Source organism: Rutidosis leptorrhynchoides, chromosome 1 (assembly GCF_046630445.1).
Source record: "Rutidosis leptorrhynchoides isolate AG116_Rl617_1_P2 chromosome 1, CSIRO_AGI_Rlap_v1, whole genome shotgun sequence".
In the NCBI taxonomy this organism is placed as follows: Eukaryota; Viridiplantae; Streptophyta; class Magnoliopsida; order Asterales; family Asteraceae; genus Rutidosis; species Rutidosis leptorrhynchoides.
The window spans coordinates 153,228,211-153,250,055 of NC_092333.1; the positions used below are offsets into that span (position 1 = coordinate 153,228,211).

The window sequence follows — 21,845 nt, forward strand, 5'->3', positions numbered from 1 at the left end:
TGTTTCTAGATACGATTGACGAACAATTAGTCAATCTAGTAAAGGAACAAATTAAGGTTGTCCTTCAAGAGGATAACGTTGGAAAGCGAGACTTTTTCTATAAGAACTTTAAAGATGCTCAACCTCCTACTTTGAGGGCGAACGGGACCCACTTAAGAGTGCCCGATGGATATCCGATATGGAGGGGGCTTTTCGTACTTGTGAATGCCCTCTCGATAAGAAGACGAGGTACGGTTGTAGCATGTTGAGAGGTGATGCTAAGTTGTGGTGGGACGCGAAAATCAACCTTTATGGTGAAGAACAATGTATGGAATTCACGTGGGATGAATTCAAGGTGGAGTTTTTCAAGGAATACCGAACGTCGGCCGATCTTTCAAGGCTTAAAGACGAGTTGCGTACTTTGAGGCAAGGGTCGATGGACTTGAACACTCTTAAGTCCACTTTCTTGGCGAAGACCCAATTTTCCCCGGAGTATGTCGGTAATGATCAAATATTGAAGGAAGACTTTTACCGAACCTTGAATGATAGTTATCAAGAGAAGATTAGTGTGAACGTGGTGAAAAGTTTTGATGAGTTGTTTGATATGGCCCAAGGTTTTGAGTCGCTCGTCTTGAGAAAAAGTGGCTTTACTTTTGGCAAGAGGAAGTTTGAAGCTACTAGTCATTTGAACTTTTCAAACAAGAAGAACAAGAAAGGCTCCAAGAGTGTTAGTAGTGTGAAGAAAGGTGCTTCAGGAGATTTTACTTATGCGTGCTACAATTGTGGACAAAAGGGGCACATGGCTCGTGATTGTCCGAAACCATCATCTACAACCAAGCTCACTTGTTTTAATTGTGGTAAAGAAGGGCACCGAAGGACGGAATGTCCCGACTTGCGGGGTTATTGATAATGCTAAAAACGAACATATATTTCATAGCATTATCCCTCAAGAAAGACAAGCTTTTAGTTGCAATTGTTCTATTTACAAGCAATATTCGTTTAAATAATAAAAGGTGAAGACAAAAGACAGATTCGACGAATTGAAGACGCAAACGACCAAAAAGCTCAAAAGTACAAAGTACAATCAAAGTGGTTCAAATTATTGATGAGAAACGTCTCAAAATTACAAGAGTACAAGACGCAAAACGCAAAATACAAGATATTAAATTGTACGCAAGGACGTTCGAAAATCCGGAACCGGAACCAAAGTCAACTCTCAACGCTCGACGCAACGGACTAAAAATTATGAGTCAACTATGCACAAGAATATAATATAATATTTATATAATTATATAAAATTATATATATTATATTATATAATAAAAAGTTAACGTCGACAAGCAAGAAAACAAAGCAATGTGAGATGTCCCAGATGGCCATGCGATCGCATGACCTGGAAGCACGATTCTCATGCGATCGCATGAGCCCAGAATACTGGCCACATCTATAAATTGCAACGAATTCGGCCAGAGTTATATATATATATATATCTTTTTCTTTTCTTTTATCCTATGTATCAAATATCACTCCAAATATTAATCTCAATTTGTAATTTTAATTTTAAGTTAGTGATAATAATAAGGTTAGGTTAGTTGAATGTCTTAAGGTTTTGCAAGTTGAAACTCTGTCCGTGTACCACTACGCTATTAATATCCACTGTAAGTTATGTTCAACCTTTTTAAATTAATGTCTCGTAGCTAAGTTATTATTATGCTTATTTAATGCCGAAGTAATCATGATGTTGGTCTAAATATTAAAATTGGGTAATTGGGCTTTGTACCATAATTGAGGTTTGGACAAAAGAACGACACTTGTGGAAATTAGACTATGGGCTATTAATGGGCTTTATATTAACTGAACGATACCTCGTTAATTTAATATATAGACTTATAATTTGACGTATTTATATATAACCACATACGCTTGACTGGGCACGGTGGGCGGGATATCTATAAATACCAATAATTGTTCATTTAACCGGACACGGGGATGGATTAATAATCAATAGACTTGTTGAAACAGGGGTGGATTACATTCAAGGGTAATTGGTGTAATTGTTAACAAAGTAGTAAAACCTTGGTTTACACGCAGTCGATAACCTGGTGTATTCATTAAACAAAGTATTAAGACCTTGTTACAATTCGAATCCCCAATTAGTTGAAATATTTGACTTCGGGAATAAGAATAATTTAACGAAGACTTCCGCACTTTATGATTATGACTGATGGACTATTATGGACAAATCCGTATGGACATATCAAATAATCTAGGACAAAAGACAATTAACCCATGGGAATAAACTAAAATCAACACGTCAAACATCATGATTACGGAAGTTTAAATAAGCATAATTTATATATTTCATATTTAATTGCACTTTTAATTATTGCACTTTTATTTACTGTCATTTTATTTAATTGCACTTTTAATTATCGTACTTTCTAATTATCTCACTTTATTTATTGTCATTTTATTTATCGCAATTCCATTATCATTATTTACTTTACGCTTTAAATTAAGTTGTATTTATTTTTAATATTTTACATTAGGTTTTAACTGCGACTTAAGTTTTAAAATCGACAAACCGGTCATTAAACGGTAAAAACCTCCTTTTATAATAATAATACTACTTATATATATATTTGTATTTTTTTTATATAGCGTTAAACTTGGCTAAGTCTTCCTGTGGAACGAACCGGACTTACTAAAAACTACACTACTGTACGATTAGGTACACTGCCTATAGGTGTTGTAGCAAGGTTTAGGTATATATCCACTCTATAAATAAATAAATAACTTGTGTAAAATTGTATCGTATTTAATAGTTTTTCGTAGTAAAAATATAACTATTTCCTAGTACGCCTCGCACACATCAAGTATTTTTGGCGCCGCTACCGGAGAAACTACAACGCCGGAAGCGAAACGCTATATATATAAAAAAAAGATTTTTTATTAAGTTCTTTGTATAAAAAAATATACGTTTTAAATATTAAAAATACAAAAATATAAAAAGAAAAACAATATATATATATATATATATATATATATATATATATATATATATATATATATATATATATATATATATATATATATATATATATATATATATAAGAGTTGTTCAAAAATATATAAAAATATAAAATATTTCTATTTCTATTTTTTTTTTGTAAAAATATAAGTTTTATTTAATTTATATAAATACTTTTTATATATATTAAAACAGAAAAATTAAAACAGAAAAAAAAGATAAAACACTCGGGCTGGTCACTGTAGAAGCCCAACAACTTTGGCCTGGAAACCCAAGCCATGTGACCGCATGAAATTTCTGCATACAATCCATGCGATCGCATGGATTGATTTGACAGACCCTGTTCCTCAGTCGACCAGTTTAGGGTTAAATTTAATAATTATTATTATTATTATTTAATTAAAACCCTAATTAGGGTTAGTTTTTTTTTAATTTTAGTTTTATTATTAATTTGTATTATTTAGTTTAATTAGTTTTAATAAATTATAAAATTAATAGTTTTATAAAATAAATAATATAAAAATAATATTTTTATAAAAATTGTACTTTTTACAACTTTAAGTTTATTTTTATATTTTGTTTATTTTTATTCGTTTTAGCGTAATATTTGTATTTTTCGCTCGTATTTAGTTTTAAGTTATAGTTTTTGTCATAGTTATTTTTATTTCTAGATTTTTAGGCTTTGCCGTAAAATCCCTTAAGTGCTTTTTCTTTAGACTAAGATTTAGGTGCTTTAGAATTTTGCGACGCCGTTTTAATATTTTAGTACATTTTTAAGTTTATACTGTTTTGGATATAGAATTCCTTTTAAGCTTTAATATTTTTAGACGTAACTTTTAATTCTTAGTTTTTAGACTTTTAAGTTTCGACGCGCTACGTTCTTTTTATTATTTTTCGAACTTTTATTTTTCAACGTTTTCCGACGCGCTCTTTTTCTTTCTTATTTTTCGCCGCTCTAGTTTTTAGGACATAGAATTTTCTATTTCTTCTCTAAAATTTCTTTAAATTTCAACGAAAAATTATTTTAAGTGGTTGAATTGATAGACATCCAAATTTTCTGCTTCGTAGTAATAGTTGGATTTGTTAGTGGCTGAGTTGTGAGCTTCCGATTTAAAGGGTTCTGGCTCCCTGCTACATCTATTGGCTATTCAAAACGTGGGCAAAAGCAGAAAAGTCTATTATTTTAATAACTTATATAATTTTTTATCTTTTATAACTAATAGGATATTCAGTGAATGCACCGAGCAAAACGTTCACCACCTTTCATACGTTCACCACCTGTAACTCGATCAAGACATCTAGCCAATATTGTCGCCGTTGATTTTTCTTTAGAATCTTCATCAAGTCGACCAAGTACTCCAATTCAAATTTTCGATAATCCATTTTTTGGACCCGACCTCACAATTGAGAATCCGGAGGATATTCAGGACAATTCAGAGATCCTGAACCATTAATCTTTCCTCCGGAACCACCAATAATTCAAACAGAGATTGTCGAGGAACAAACTGTTAAATCAGAATCCTCTAGTGATTCAGATTCAACAAATTCAATCATGAAAAATCTGGAACCTCTAAGTATGAAAGACCGAATGCTAGCTAAACGCACTGGCCAAGGTCATGCAATTACTCAGCCAGACATTAATGCGCCAGATTATGAAATCAAAGGGCAAATCCTACACATGGTAACTAATCAATGCCAATTTAGTGGTGCACCGAAGGAAGATCCAAATGAACATCTTCGTATCTTTAATAGGATCTGTACTTTATTTAAAATCCGAGAAGTTGAGGATGAACAGATATATCTCATGTTATTTCCCTGGACTTTAAAGAGAGAAGCCAAAGATTGGTTAGAATCGTTACCTGAAGGGGCGATTGATACATGGGATATTTTAGTTGAAAATTTTCTTAAACAATTCTTTCCGGCATCTAAAGCCGTAAGACTTCAAGGAGAAATTGTTACGTTCACACAAAAGCCAAATGAAACTCTATATGAGGCATGGACAAGATTTGAAAGTTATTAAGAGGATGTCCGCAACATGGTTTAGACACCTGTCAAATAGTACAAATATTCTATCAAGGATGCGACATCACTACAAGAAAAGACATCGATATAGCAGCTGGTGGTTCCATTATGAAGAAAACCGCAACTGACGCTTACAAAATTATTGATAACACTGCTTCCTACTCACATGAGTGGCACCAAGAAAAAAATATCGTTAGATCATCTAAAGCAGCTAGAGCCGATTCTAGCCATGACTTCGATTCCATTTCTGCAAAGATAGATGCTGTCGAGAGACGAATGGAAAAGATGACTAAAGATATTCACTCAATACGAATTAGTTGTGAGCAGCGTGGAGGACCACATTTGACAAAAGATTGTCTCAGTATTGAACTAACAATGGAACAAAGAGAGAATGTTTCATATCTAAACCAAAGGCCTGGAAATAATTATCAGAATAATTATCAACGACCAAGACCGATCTACAATCAAAACCAGAATTATAATCGAAATGTTCCATACAACAACCAACAAGGTCCTAGCAATCAACAAGTATATCCAATAATACTTACAATCAGCAAAGACCTATTTTTCAAAACAAAACACCACAAACCGATGATAAAAAGCCAAATTTAGAAGACATGATGTCGAAGCTAGTTGAATCTCAAACTCAATTTTTCACATCTCAGAAACAAACCAATGAACAAAATGCTCAAGCATTTAGAAATCAACAAGCTTCTATTCAAAATCTGGAACAAGAAGTAAGTAACCTAGCAAGGTTGATAGGTGAAAGAAAACCGGGAAGTCTACCTAGTGATACAAATGCTAACCCCCGGAATGAAATAGCTAAAGCTATTACCACAAGAAGTGGTATTACACTTAAACCACCTGAAATGCCTGTAATTTCTGATGAAGCTATTCCTACTCCACAAGAACCACAGTCTGAGCAAGATAATGAAACAGAATCGGTAGTTGAAAAGGTTAATGAAGATAACACAATTAAGGCTAAACCGTATGTTAAACCATACCAACCACCACTTCCTTACCCGAGTAAAATGAGAAAAGAGAGACTTGAAGCCGAGCAATCTAAATTCTTGGATATGTTTAAACAAATAAATGTTAATCTTCCTTTCATTGATGTGATTTCAGGAATGCCTAGATATGTTAAATTTCTGAAAGATCTAATCACTAATAGAAAGAAAATGGAAGAACTCTCGGCTGTTACTATGAATGCTAATTGTTCTGCAGTACTATTGAATAAGATACCAGAAAAACTATCAGATCCAGGAAGTTTCACAATTCCATATTTTCGGGGTAGTCTTAGTTCAATAGAAGCATTGGCAGACTTAGGTGCTAGTATAAATTTAATTCCGTATTCACTATACGCTAAACTAGACCTTGGAGAATTGAAATCAACACGAATAAGCATACAACTAGCCGATCGATCAGTAAAATATCCTAGAGGGATAATGGAGAACATGCTAGTTAAAGTTGGTACTTTAGTATTTCCAGTAGATTTTGTTATTTTGGATATGGAAGAAGATTCTCGAGTTCCTCTCATATTAGGAAGACCATTCTTAAACATGGCTAAAGCAATAATAGACGTGTTCGGTAAGAAACTGACCCTAAGTATAGAGGACGAGAGTGTTACCTTTTCTGTTGATAGAGCAATGCAACAACCGCAATCTGCAGATGATACATGTTATTATATTCAAACTATAGATTCACATGCAGAATTGTTAAAAGAATTTTCAGAATTACAAGGAACAGGAGAATGTTCTTTAGGAGAAGGAACTGAACCAATTGATGAAGCTGAAATGTTAGCTACACTTATGGCTAATGGATATGAACCTACAACAGAAGAAATTCAAATGCTAAAAGAAGAAGACAGATATCGATATAAATCATCGATAGAAGAACCACCGACATTAGAGTTAAAGCCACTTCCAAACCATTTGGAATACGCTTATTTACATGGTGAATCTGAATTACCTGTAATAATATCGTCTTCTCTTACCGAAAATGAAAAATCACAACTCATTTCTGTGCTAAAAGCTCATAAACCAGCTATTGCATGGAAGATTCATGATATTAAAGGCATAAGTCCTTCGTATTGCACACATAAAATCCTTATGGAAGAAGGTCATAAAACGTACGTGCAACGTCAACGAAGACTAAATCCTAATATGCAAGATGTTGTTAAGAAAGAAATTATTAAACTACTAGATGCAGGTTTAATTTATCCAATCTCTGATAGTCCATGGGTAAGCCCAGTTCAATGCGTACCTAAGAAAGGTGGCATGACTGTCATCACAAATGAAAAAAATGAGCTTATTCCTACTAGGACTGTAACAGGATGGCGTGTTTGTATTGATTATAGAAAATTAAATGACGCCACCAGAAAAGATCACTTTCCCTTACCTTTCATTGATCAAATGTTGGAAAGATTAGCCGGAAATAGTTACTATTGTTTTCTTGATGGTTTTTTCGGATATTTTCAAATTCCAATAGCACCCGAGGATCAAGAGAAAACCACGTTCACGTGCCCTTATGGTACTTTTGCTTACAAACGCATGCCATTTGGACTTTGCAACTGTAGTGACCCGAACTTTTCCATGTATATATATATTAATTGAGATTGATATTTACATGATTAAATGTTTCCAACATGTTAAGCAATCAAACTTGTTAAGACTTGATTAATTGAAATATGTTTCATATAGACAATTGACCACCCAAGTTGACCGGTGATTCACGAACGTTAAAACTTGTAAAAACTATATGATGACATATATATGGATATATATATATAGTTAACATGATACTATGATAAGTAAACATATCATTAAGTATATTAACAATGAACTACATATGTAAAAACAAGACTACTAACTTAATGATTTTTAAACGAGACATATATGTAACGATTATCATTGTAAAGACATTTAATGTATATATATCATATTAAGAGATATTCATACATGATAATATCATGATAATATAATAATTTAAAATCTCATTTGATATTATAAACATTGGGTTAACAACATTTAACAAGATCGTTAACCTAAAAGTTTCAAAACAACACTTACATGTAACGACTAACGATGACTTAACGACTCAGTTAAAATGTATATACATGTAGTGTTTTAATATGTATTTATACACTTTTGAAAGACTTCAATACACTTATCAAAATACTTCTACTTAACAAAAATGCTTACAATTACATCCTCGTTCAGTTTCATCAACAATTCTACTCGTATGCACCCGTATTCGTACTCGTACAATACACAGCTTTTAGATGTATGTACTATTGGTATATACACTCCAATGATCAGCTCTTAGCAGCCCATGTGAGTCACCTAAAACATGTGGGAACCATTATTTGGCAACTAGCATGAAATATCTCATAAAATTACAAAAATATGAGTAATCATTCATGACTTATTTACATGAAAACAAAATTACATATCCTTTATATCTAATCCATACACCAACGACCAAAAACACCTACAAATACTTTAATTCTTCAATTTTCTTCATCTAATTGATCTCTCTCAAGTTCTATCTTCAAGTTCTAAGTGTTCTTCATATATTCTACAAGTTCTAGTTACATAAAATCAAGAATACTTTCAAGTTTGCTAGCTCACTTCCAATCTTGTAAGGTGATCATCCAACCTCAAGAAATCTTTGTTTCTTACAGTAGGTTATCATTCTAATACAAGGTAATAATCATATTCAAACTTTGGTTCAATTTCTATAACTATAACAATCTTATTTCAAGTGATGATCTTACTTGAACTTGTTTTCGTGTCATGATTCTGCTTCAAGAACTTCGAGCCATCCAAGGATCCGTTGAAGCTAGATCCATTTTTCTCTTTTCTAGTAGGTTTATCCAAGGAACTTAAGGTAGTAATGATGTTCATAACATCATTTGATTCATACATATAAAGCTATCTTATTCGAAGGTTTAAACTTGTAATCACTAGAACATAGTTTAGTTAATTCTAAACTTGTTCGCAAACAAAAGTTAATCCTTATAACTTGACTTTTAAAATCAACTAAACACATGTTCTATATCTATATGATATGCTAACTTAATGATTTAAAACCTGGAAACACGAAAAACACCGTAAAACCGGATTTACGCCGTCGTAGTAACACCGCGGGCTATTTTGGGTTAGTTAATTAAAAACTATTATAAACTTTGATTTAAAAGTTGTTATTCTGAGAAAATGATTTTTATTATGAACATGAAACTATATCCAAAAATTATGGTTAAACTCAAAGTGGAAGTATGTTTTCTAAAATGGTCATCTAGACGTCGTTCTTTCGACTGAAATAACTACCTTTACAAAAACGACTTGTAACTTATTTTTACGACTATAAACCTATAATTTTTTTGTTTAGATTCATAAAATAGAGTTCAATATGAAACCATAGCAATTTGATTCACTCAAAACGGATTTAAAATGAAGAAGTTATGGGTAAAACAAGATTGGATAATTTTTCTCATTTTAGCTACTTGAAAATTGGTAACAAATCTATTCCAACCATAACTTAATCAACTTGTATTGTATATTATGTAATCTTGAGATACCTTAGACACGTATACAATGTTTCGACCTATCATGTCGACACATCTATATATATTTCGGAACAACCATAGACACTCTATATGTGAATGTTGGAGTTAGCTATACAGGGTTGAGGTTGATTCCAAAATATATATAGTTTGAGTTGTGATCAATACTGAGATACGTATACACTGGGTCGTGGATTGATTCAAGATAATATTTATCGATTTATTTCTGTACATCTAACTGTGGACAACTAGTTGTAGGTTACTAACGAGGACAGCTGACTTAATAAACTTAAAACATCAAAGTATATTAAAAGTGTTGTAAATATATTTTGAACATACTTTAATATATATGTATATATTGTTATAGGTTCGTGAATCAACAGTGGCCAAGTCTTACTTCCCGACGAAGTAAAAATCTGTGAAAGTAAGTTATAGTCCCATTTTTAAAATCTAATATTTTTGGGATGAGAATACATGCAGGTTTTATAAATGATTTACAAAATAGACACAAGTACGTGAAACTACATTCTATGGTTGAATTATCGAAATCGAATATGCCCCTTTTTATTAAGTCTGGTAATCTAAGAATTAGGGAACAGACACCCTAATTGACGCGAATCCTAAAGATATATCTATTGGGCCTAACAAACCCCATCCAAAGTACCGGATGCTTTAGTACTTCGAAATTTATATCATATCCGAAGGGTGTCCCGGAATGATGGGGATATTCTTATATATGCATCTTGTTAATGTCGATTACCAGGTGTTCACCATATGAATGATTTTTATGTCTATGTATGGGATGTGTATTGAAATATGAAATCTTGTGGTCTATTGTTACGATTTGATATATATAGGTTAAACCTATAACTTACCAACATTTTTGTTGACGTTTAAAGCATGTTTATTCTCAGGTGAATACTAAGAGCTTCCGCTGTTGCATACTAAAATAAGGACAAGATTTGGAGTCCATGTTTGTATGATATTGTGTAAAAACTGCATTCAAGAAACTGATTTCGATGTAACAATTTGTATTGTAAACCATTATGTAATGGTCGTGTGTAAACAGGATATTTTAGATTATCATTATTTGATCATCTACGTAAAGCTTTTTAAACCTTTATTGATGAAATAAAGGTTATGGTTTGTTTTAAAATTAATGCAGTCTTTGAAAAACGTCTCATATAGAGGTCAAAACCTCGCAACGAAATCAATTAATATGTAACGTTTTTAATCAATAAGAACGGGACATTTCAGTTGGTATCAGAGCGTTGGTCTTAGAGAACCAGAATTTTGCATTAGTGTGTCTTATCGAGTTTGTTAGGATGCATTAGTGAGTCTGGACTTCGACCGTGTTTACTTGAAAAATGATTGCTTAACAAATTTTGTTGGAAACTATATATTTTTAACATGTGAATATTATGTGATATATTAATCTCTTAACGCGTTTGATATTATGTGATAGATGTGTACCTCTAGAACAAGTCCCATTGACTCACCTAATAATAATGAAGAGTCAAATGTAAATTAGAATGATTCGTGGACTGATTCACAAGTTCCCGAAGAGGAACCGGAAGAAGAGTCAGAACCGGAAGAAGAATCGAAACCGGAAGAAGAATCGGAACCGGATGAAGAAATAGAACCGGTGGGGGAAATAATAAAACGGTTAAGTAAAAGAAAATCCTCAACCAACCGACCAAGGTTAATTATGGTCAATGGTGTTTCCGCCAAGGAAGCAAAATATTGGGAGGATTACCAATTCTCCGATGAATCGGATTCCGACGAGAATTCCGATGATGTTATAGAAATTACCCCAACTGAATTTAAAAAGGCAAAAGAAAATAATAAGGGAAAGGGCATAAAAATAGAGAAATCTAATTCCAACCCCGATGAACTTTATATGTATCATCAACCCCCGAAGTCCTTAAGTTGTAACAATGACCCGGGAACCTCTAAACCACCAGGTTTTTCTAAACCAATGTGGAAAACGATGGCTCGTATTAGGGGAACATCATATATCCCTAGAAACTTGGCAAAACGAACCAAAACCGAAGAAGAAGAAACAAGCGAGTCGGAATAAGATAGTTGTATTCGTGTGGTGTAATATATGTAATATAGTGTGCTTATGCTTTATGATATATGTAAAAATTGCTTGTATTAATAAGTAATTTTTTTTATGAATCTAACTCTTGTCTATTTTACAGTATAAAAACACAAAATGGATAGACAACCCAATATTTTAAGAGACCTACCCGGAGACATGATTGATGAAATCTTGTCTAGAGTCGGTCAGAATTCTTCGGCACAACTATTTAAGGCGAGATCAGTTTGTAAGACATTCGAAGAACGTTCCAAGAATGCCTTGGTTTATAAAAGGCTTTCGTTCGAAAGATGGGGGATATCACCTTTGGAAATCCATAAGTTACGATGTGTTTACTTTGACGCATATATTGCGGGGAACCCAAATGCTATTTTACGCAATGGGTTAAGAAATTATTTTGACTCAATATATCCGAATATTGGACTTCGTGATTTAGAAAAAGCGGCTAACATGCAACATAAAGAAGCATGTTATGCTTACGGATTAGTAATGTTCGCTTCTCACCAAAGTGAGAACAAGAACATCGGGCTACAACTATTAAACAAAACGTTCCCACAAGTGACGGAGTCGGTAATTGGGGTAAGAAATGAGGTTTTTAGATTGTTACGGGACTGTTGGACATTAGGTAACCCTCGTCCCTTTGACGACATTACAACACGCTGTCTTATCAACGGCCATAACGGTTATGTTCCACAAGACCAAGGATGGGAAGTAATCCTAGTAAAACCAGAATGCATGACTTGTTTCTGGACGTATGAATTACGTGTCTTTATTGCCTTTGCTGAACGACTTGTGTACTAACTAGAATTATCTTCACAACCATCTTGTATCAAATTTATGGTGTGCTATATTTCATGCTATATGTAAAATAAGCGGTATTGTAACTTTGTAAAATATTGTGTAAAAGTTTGAACGCGAAATATTATTATAATCAGTTTTTCATATAGAATTGTAATAGTTGAATTGTATATTAGCTACTAAGTATGAACTTAATGGGTAGGTACTACCCGAATTTAAACTTATAAAACGCTAATATGAAGAAAAAGCTTTTATAAATGAGTTCATATTATGCTACGAAATACTATTAACTACTCTTAATATTCTGTATGATTAACTTGTTCCATTTGACTATTTTGAAGGAAATGGCACCGACTACTCGACACACAGTGAATATGAATGAAGAGGAATTCCGTACTTTTCTAGCTTCAAACATAGCCGCAGTACAGGCTGCGCTACATACCAACAATAACCTTGGATCTAGCAGTACAGGAAATCGTGTAGGATGCACCTACAAAGAATTCACTGCCTGCAAACCTTTGGAATTTGATGGAACCGAAGGACCGATCGGATTGAAACGGTGGACCGAGAAGTTCGAATCGGTGTTTGCCATAAGTAAGTGTACTGAAGAGGACAAAGTGAAGTACGCTACGCATACCTTCACAGGTTCTGCGTTAACATGGTGGAATACCTATCTAGAGCAAGTGGGACAAGACGATGCGTACGCACTACCGTGGTCAGCATTCAAGCACTTGATGAATGAGAAGTACCGTCCCAGAACCGAGGTCAATAAGCTCAAGACAGAACTTAGAGGGTTACGAACCCAAGGATTTGATATTACCACGTACGAAAGACGATTCACAGAATTGTGCCTATTGTGTCCGGGAGCATTCGAAGATGAGGAAGAGAAGATCGACGCATTTGTGAAAGGATTACCGGAAAGAATCCAAGAAGATATAAGTTCACACGAGCCCGCCTCCATACAACAGGCATGTAGAATGGCTCACAAACTAGTGAACTAGATTGAAGAAAGAATTAAAGAACAGACTGCTGAAGAGGCCAATGTGAAGCAAGTCAAAAGAAAGTGGGAGGAAAATGGTGATAAGAATCACCAATAAAACAACAACAGCAATCGCAACAATTATCCCAACAATCGCAACATCAATCGCAACTACAACAAATGGCCCAACAACAACAACAACAACAACAACAACAACAACAACAACAACAACAACAACAACAACAACAACAACAACAACAACAGCAACTACAACAATCATCCCAACAACAATAATAACCGCAACAACAACAATAATCAGAAACAGCTATGCCAAAGGTGTGAAAAGTATCACTCGGGGTTCTGCACCAAATTTTGCAACAAGTGTAAAAGAAATGGTCATAGCGCGGCGAAGTGTGAGGTCTACGGACCAGGGGTTAATAGAACGAAAGGAACAAATGGTGTCGGAACGAGTAATGGCGGAGCAAGTAGTGTCGGAGCAAGCTATGCCAATGTAGTTTGTTATAAATGTGGAAAACCGGGCCACATTATTAGAAATTGCCCGAACCAGGAGAACACGAATGGACAAGGCCGCGGAAGAGTTTTCAATATTAATGCGGCAGAGGCATAGGAAGAACCGGAGCTTGTTACGGGTACGTTTCTTATTGACAATAAATCTGCTTACGTTTTATTTGATTCGGGTGCGGATAGAAGCTATATGAGTAGAGATTTTTGTGCTAAATTAAGTTGTCCATTGACGCCTTTGGATAGTAAATTTTTACTCGAATTAGCAAATGGTAAATTAATTTCAGCAGATAATATATGTCGGAATCGAGAAATTAAACTGGTTAGCGAAACATTTAAGATTGATTTGATACCAGTAGAGTTAGGGAGTTTTGATGTGATAATCGGTATGGACTGGTTGAAAGAAGTGAAAGCAGAGATCGTTTGTTACAAAAATGCAATTCGCATTATACGAGAAAAAGGAAAACCCTTAATGGTGTACGGAGAAAAGGGCAACACGAAGCTACATCTTATTAGTAATTTGAAGGCACAAAAACTAATAAGAAAAGGTTGCTATGCTGTTCTAGCACACGTCGAGAAAGTACAAACTGAAGAAAAGAGCATCAATGATGTTCCCATTGCAAAAGAATTTCCCGATGTATTTCCAAAAGAATTACCGGGATTACCCCCACATCGATCCGTTGAATTTCAAATAGATCTTGTACCAGGAGCTGCACCAATAGCTCGTGCTCCTTACAGACTCGCACCCAGCGAGATGAAAGAACTGCAAAGCCAATTACAAGAACTTTTAGAGCTTGGTTTCATTCGACCAAGCACATCACCGTGGGGAGCTCCTGTTTTGTTTGTCAAGAAGAAAGATGGTACATTCAGGTTGTGTATCGACTACCGAGAGTTGAACAAACTTACCATCAAGAACCGCTACCCACTACCGAGAATCGACGACTTATTTGATCAACTACAAGGCTCGTCTGTTTATTCAAAGATTGACTTACGTTCCGGGTATCATCAAATGCGGGTGAAAGAAGATGATATTCCAAAGACTGCTTTCAGAACACGTTACGGTCATTACGAGTTTATGGTCATGCCGTTTGGTTTAACTAATGCACCAGCTGTGTTCATGGACCTTATGAACCGAGTGTGTGGACCATACCTTGACAAGTTTGTCATTGTTTTCATTGATGACATACTTATTTACTCAAAGAATGACCAAGAACACGGTGAACATTTGAGAAAGGTGTTAGAAGTATTGAGGAAGGAAGAATTGTACGCTAAGTTTTCAAAGTGTGCATTTTGGTTGGAAGAAGTTCAATTACTCGGTCACATAGTGAATAAAGAAGGTATTAAGGTGGATCCGGCAAAGATAGAAACTGTTGAAAAGTGGGAAACCCCGAAAACTCCGAAACACATACGCCAGTTTTTAGGACTAGCTGGTTACTACAGAAGGTTCATCCAAGACTTTTACAGAATAGCAAAACCCTTGACTGCATTAACGCATAAAGGGAAGAAATTTGAATGGAATGATGAACAAGAGAAAGCGTTTCAGTTATTGAAGAAAAAGCTAACTACGGCACCTATATTGTCATTGTCTGAAGGGAATGATGATTTTGTGATTTATTGTGACGCATCAAAGCAAGGTCTCGGTTGTGTATTAATGCAACGAACGAAGGTGATTGCTTATGCGTCTAGACAATTGAAGATTCACGAACAAAATTATACGACGCATGATTTGGAATTAGGCGCGGTTGTTTTTGCATTAAAGACTTGGAGGCACTACTTATATGGGGTCAAAAGTATTATATATACCGACCACAAAAGTATTCAACAAATATTTTATCAGAAACAACTGAATATGAGGCAGCGTAGGTGGATTGAATTATTGAATGATTACGACTTTGAGATTCGTTACCACCCGGGGAAGGCAAATGTGGTAACCGATGCCTTGAGCAGGAAGGACAGAGAACCCATTCGAGTAAAATCTATGAATATAATGATTCATAATAACCTTACTACTCAAATAAAGGAGGCGCAACAAGGAGTTTTAAAAGAGGGAAATTTAAAGGATGAAATACCCAAAGGATCGGAGAAGCATCTTAATATTTAGGAAGACGGAACCCGGTATAGGGCTGAAAGGATTTGGGTACCAAAATTTGGAGATATGAGAGAAATGGTACTTAGAGAAGCTCATAAAACCAGATACTCAATACATCCTGGAACGGGGAAGATGTACAAGGATCTCAAGAAACATTTTTGGTGGCCGGGTATGAAAGCCGATGTTGCTAAATATGTAGGAGAATGTTTGACGTGTTCTAAGGTCAAAGCTGAGCATCAGAAACCATCAGGTCTACTTCAACAACCCGAAATCCCGGAATGGAAATGGGAAAACATTACCATGGATTTCATCACTAAATTGCCAAGGACTGCAAGTGGTTTTGATACTATTTGGGTAATAGTTGATCGTCTCACCAAATCCGTATACTTCCTACTAATAAGAGAAGATGACAAGATGGAGAAGTTAGCACGACTGTATTTGAAGGAAGTCGTCTCCAGACATGGAATACCAATCTCTATTATCTCTGATAGGGATGGCAGATTTATTTCAAGATTCTGGCAGACATTACAGCAAGCATTAGGAACTCGTCTAGACATGAGTACTGCCTATCATCCATAAACTGATGGGCAGAGCGAAAGGACGATACAAACGCTTGAAGACATGCTACGAGCATGTGTTATTGATTTCGGAAACAGTTGGGATCGACATCTACCGTTAGCAGAATTTTCCTACAACAACAGCTACCATTCAAGCATTGAGATGGCGCCGTTTGAAGCACTTTATGGTAGAAAGTGCAGGTCTCCGATTTGTTGGAGTGAAGTGGGGGATAGACAGATTACGGGTCCGGAGATTATACAAGAAACTACCGAGAAGATCATCCAAATTCAACAACGGTTGAAAACCACCCAAAGTCGACAAAAGAGCTACGCTGACATTAAAAGAAAAGATATAGAATTTGAAATTGGAGAGATGGTCATGCTTAAAGTTGCACCTTGTAAAGGCGTTGTTCGATTTGGTAAACGAGGGAAATTAAATCCAAGGTATATTGGACCATTCAAGATTATTGATCGTGTCGGACCAGTAGCTTACCGACTTGAGTTACCTCAACAACTCGCGGCTGTACATAACACTTTCCACGTCTCGAATTTGAAGAAATGTTTTGCTAAAGAAGATCTCACTATTCCGTTAGATGAAATCCAAATCAACAAAAAACTTCAATTCATCGAAGAACCCGTCGAAATAATGGATCGTGAGGTTAAAAGACTTAAGCAAAATAAGATACCAATTGTTAAGGTTCGATGGAATGCTCGTAGAGGACCCGAGTTCACCTGGGAGCGTGAAGATCAGATGAAGAAGAAATACCCGCATCTATTTCCAGAAGATTCATCAACACCTTCAACAGCTTAAAATTTCGGGACGAAATTTATTTAACGGGTAGGTACTGTAGTGACCCGAACTTTTCCATGTATATATATATATATATATATATATATATATATATTAATTGAGATTGATATTTACATGATTAAATGTTTCCAACATGTTAAGCAATCAAACTTGTTAAGACTTGATTAATTGAAATATGTTTCATATAGACAATTGACCACCCAAGTTGACCGGTGATTCAAGAACGTTTAAACTTGTAAAAACTATATGATGACATATATATGGATATATATATATAGTTAACATGATACTATGATAAGTAAACATATCATTAAGTACATTAACAATGAACTACATATGTAAAAACAAGACTACTAACTTAATGATTTTTAAACGAGACATATATGTAACGATTATCGTTGTAAAGACATTTAATGTATATATATCATATTAAGAGATATTCATACATGATAATATCATGATAATATAATAATTTAAAATCTCATTTGATATTATAAACATTGGGTTAACAACATTTAACAAGATCGTTAACCTAAAAGTTTCAAAACAACACTTACATGTAACGACTAACGATGACTTAACGACTCAGTTAAAATGTATATACATGTAGTGTTTTAATATGTATTTATACACTTTTGAAAGACTTCAATACACTTATCAAAATACTTCTACTTAACAAAAATGCTTACAATTACATCCTCGTTCAGTTTCATCAACAATTCTACTCGTATGCACCCGTATTCGTACTCGTACAATACACAGCTTTTAGATGTATGTACTATTGGTATATACACTCCAATGATCAGATCTTAGCAGCCCATGTGAGTCACCTAAAACATGTGGGAACCATCATTTGGCAACTAGCATGAAATATCTCATAAAATTACAAAAATATGAGTAATCATTCATGACTTATTTAGATGAAAACAAAATTACATATCCTTTATATCTAATCCATACACCAACGACCAAAAACACCTACAAACACTTTAATTCTTCAATTTTCTTCATCTAATTGATCTCTCTCAAGTTCTATCTTCAAGTTCTAAGTGTTCTTCATATATTCTACAAGTTCTAGTTACATAAAATCAAGAATACTTTCAAGTTTGCTAGCTCACTTCCAATCTTGTAAGGTGATCATCCAACCTCAAGAAATCTTTGTTTCTTACAGTAGGTTATCATTCTAATACAAGGTAATAATCATATTCAAACTTTGGTTCAATTTCTATAACTATAACAATCTTATTTCAAGTGATGATCTTACTTGAACTTGTTTTCGTGTCATGATTCTGCTTCAAGAACTTCGAGCCATCCAAGGATCCATTGAAGCTAGATCCATTTTTCTCTTTTCCAGTAGGTTTATCCAAGGAACTTAAGGTAGTAATGATGTTCATAACATCATTCGATTCATACATATAAAGCTATCTTATTCGAAGGTTTAAACTTGTAATCACTAGAACATAGTTTAGTTAATTCTAAACTTGTTCGCAAACAAAAGTTAATCCTTCTAACTTGACTTTTAAAATCAACTAAACACATGTTATATATCTATATGATATGCTAACTTAATGATTTAAAACCTGGAAACACGAAAAATACCGTAAAACCAGATTTACGCCGTCGTAGTAACACCGCGGGCTATTTTGGGTTAGTTAATTAAAAACTATGATAAACTTTGATTTAAAAGTTGTTATTCTGAGAAAATGATTTTTATTATGAACATGAAACTATATCCAAAAATTATGGTTAAACTCAAAGTGGAAGTATGTTTTCTAAAATGGTCATCTAGATGTCGTTCTTTCGACTGAAATAACTACCTTTACAAAAATGACTTGTAACTTATTTTTCTGACTATAAACCTATACTTTTTCTGTTTAGATTCATAAAATAGAGTTCAATATGAAACCATAGCAATTTGATTCACTCAAAACGGATTTAAATTGAAGAAGTTATGGGTAAAACAAGATTGGATAATTTTTCTCATTTTAGCTACTTGAAAATTGGTAATAAATCTATTCCAACCATAACTTAATCAACTTGTATTGTATATTATGTAATCTTGAGATACCATAGACACGTATACAATGTTTCGACCTATCATGTCGACATATCTATATATATTTCGGAACAACCATAGACACTCTATATGTGAATGTTGGAGTTAGCTATACAGGGTTGAGGTTGATTCCAAAATATATATAGTTTGAGTTGTGATCAATACTGAGATACGTATACACTGGGTCGTGGATTGATTCAAGATAATATTTATCGATTTATTTCTGTACATCTAACTGTGGACAACTAGTTGTAGGTTACTAACGAGGACAGCTGACTTAATAAACTTAAAACATCAAAATATATTAAAAGTGTTGTAAATATATTTTGAACATACTTTGTGTAGTGACCCGAACTTTTTCATGTTTATATATATTAATTGAGATTGATATTTACATGATTAAATGTTTCCAACATGTTAAGCAATCAAACTTGTTAAGACTTGATTAATTGAAATATGTTTCATATAGACAATTGACCACCCAAGTTGACCGGTGATTCACGAACGTTAAAACTTGTAAAAACTATATGATGACATATATATGGATATATATATATAGTTAATATGATACTATGATAAGTAAACATATCATTAAGTATATTAACAATGAACTACATATGTAAAAACAAGACTACTAACTTAATGATTTTTAAACGAGACATATATGTAACGATTATCGTTGTAAAGACATTTAATGTATATATATCATATTAAGAGATATTCATACATGATAATATCATGATAATATAATAATTTAAAATCTCATTTGATATTATAAACATTGGGTTAACAACATTTAACAAGACCGTTAACCTAAAGGTTTAAAAACAACACTTACATGTAACGACTAACGATGACTTAACGACTCAGTTAAAATGTATATACATGTAGTGTTTTAATATGTATTTATACACTTTTGAAAGACTTCAATACACTTATCAAAATACTTCTACTTAACAAAAATGCTTACAATTACATCCTCGTTCAGTTTCATCAACAATTCTACTCGTATGCACCCGTATTCGTACTCGTACAATACACAGCTTTTAGATGTATGTACCATTGGTATATACACTCCAATTATTAGCTCTTAGCAGCCCATGTGAGTCACCTAACACATGTGGGAACCATCATTTGGCAACTAGCATGAAATATCTCATAAAATTACAAAAATATGAGTAATCATTCATGACTTATTTACATGAAAACAAAATTACATATCCTTTATATCTAATCCATACACCAACGATCAAAAACACCTATAAACACTTTCATTCTTCAATTTTCTTCATCTAATTGATCTCTCTCAAGTTCTATCTTCAAGTTCTAAGTGTTCTTCATATATTCTACAAGTTCTAGTTACATAAAATCAAGAATAATTTCAAGTTTGCTAGCTCACTTCCAATCTTGTAAGGTGATCATCCAACCTTAAGAAATCTTTGTTTCTTACAGTAGGTTATCATTCTAACACAAGGTAATAATCATATTCAAACTTTGATTCAATTTCTATAACTATAACAATCTTATTTCAAGTGATGATCTTACTTGAACTTGTTTTCGTGTCATGATTCTGCTTCAAGAACTTCGAGCCATCCAAGGATCCGTTGAAGCTAGATCCATTTTTCTCTTTTCCAGTAGGTTTATCCAAGGAAATTAAGGTAGTAATGATGTTCATAACATCATTCGATTCATACGTATAAAGCTATCTTATTCGAAGGTTTAAACTTGTAATCACTAGAACATAGTTTAGTTAATTCTAAACTTGTTCGCAAACAAAAGTTAATCCTTCTAACTTGACTTTTAAAATCAACTAAACATATGTTCTATATCTATATGATATGCTAACTTAATGATTTAAAACCTGGAAACACGAAAAACACCGTAAAACCGGATTTACGCCGTCGTAGTAACACCGCGGGCTGTTTTGGGTTAGTTAATTAAAAACTATGATAAACTTTAATTTAAAAGTTGTTATACTAAGAAAATGATTTTTATTATGAACATGAAACTATATCCAAAAATTATGGTTAAACTCAAAGTGGAAGTATGTTTTCTAAAATGGTCATCTAGACGTCGTTCTTTCGACTGAAATGACTACCTTTACAAAAACGACTTGTAACTTATTTTTCCGACTATAAACTTATACTTTTTCTGTTTAGATTCATAAAATAGAGTTCAATATAAAACCATAGCAATTTGTTTCACTCAAAACGGATTTAAAATGAAGAAGTTATGGGTAAAACAAGATTGGATAATTTTTCTCATTTTAGCTACGTGAAAATTGGTAACAAATCTATTCCAACCATAACTTAATCAACTTGTATTGTATATTATGT

At 33.6% G+C, this 21,845-nt stretch overlaps 1 non-coding gene across 1 annotated transcript; it reads right to left on the bottom strand.

The window, feature by feature from the left end:
* Positions 1 to 4,946: 4,946 nt before the first annotated feature.
* On the bottom strand, positions 4,947 to 5,052 carry LOC139887250 (small nucleolar RNA R71). Its single transcript, XR_011773088.1, has one exon. It is a non-coding gene; the product is annotated as a small nucleolar RNA R71 (small nucleolar RNA).
* Positions 5,053 to 21,845: the final 16,793 nt, after the last annotated feature.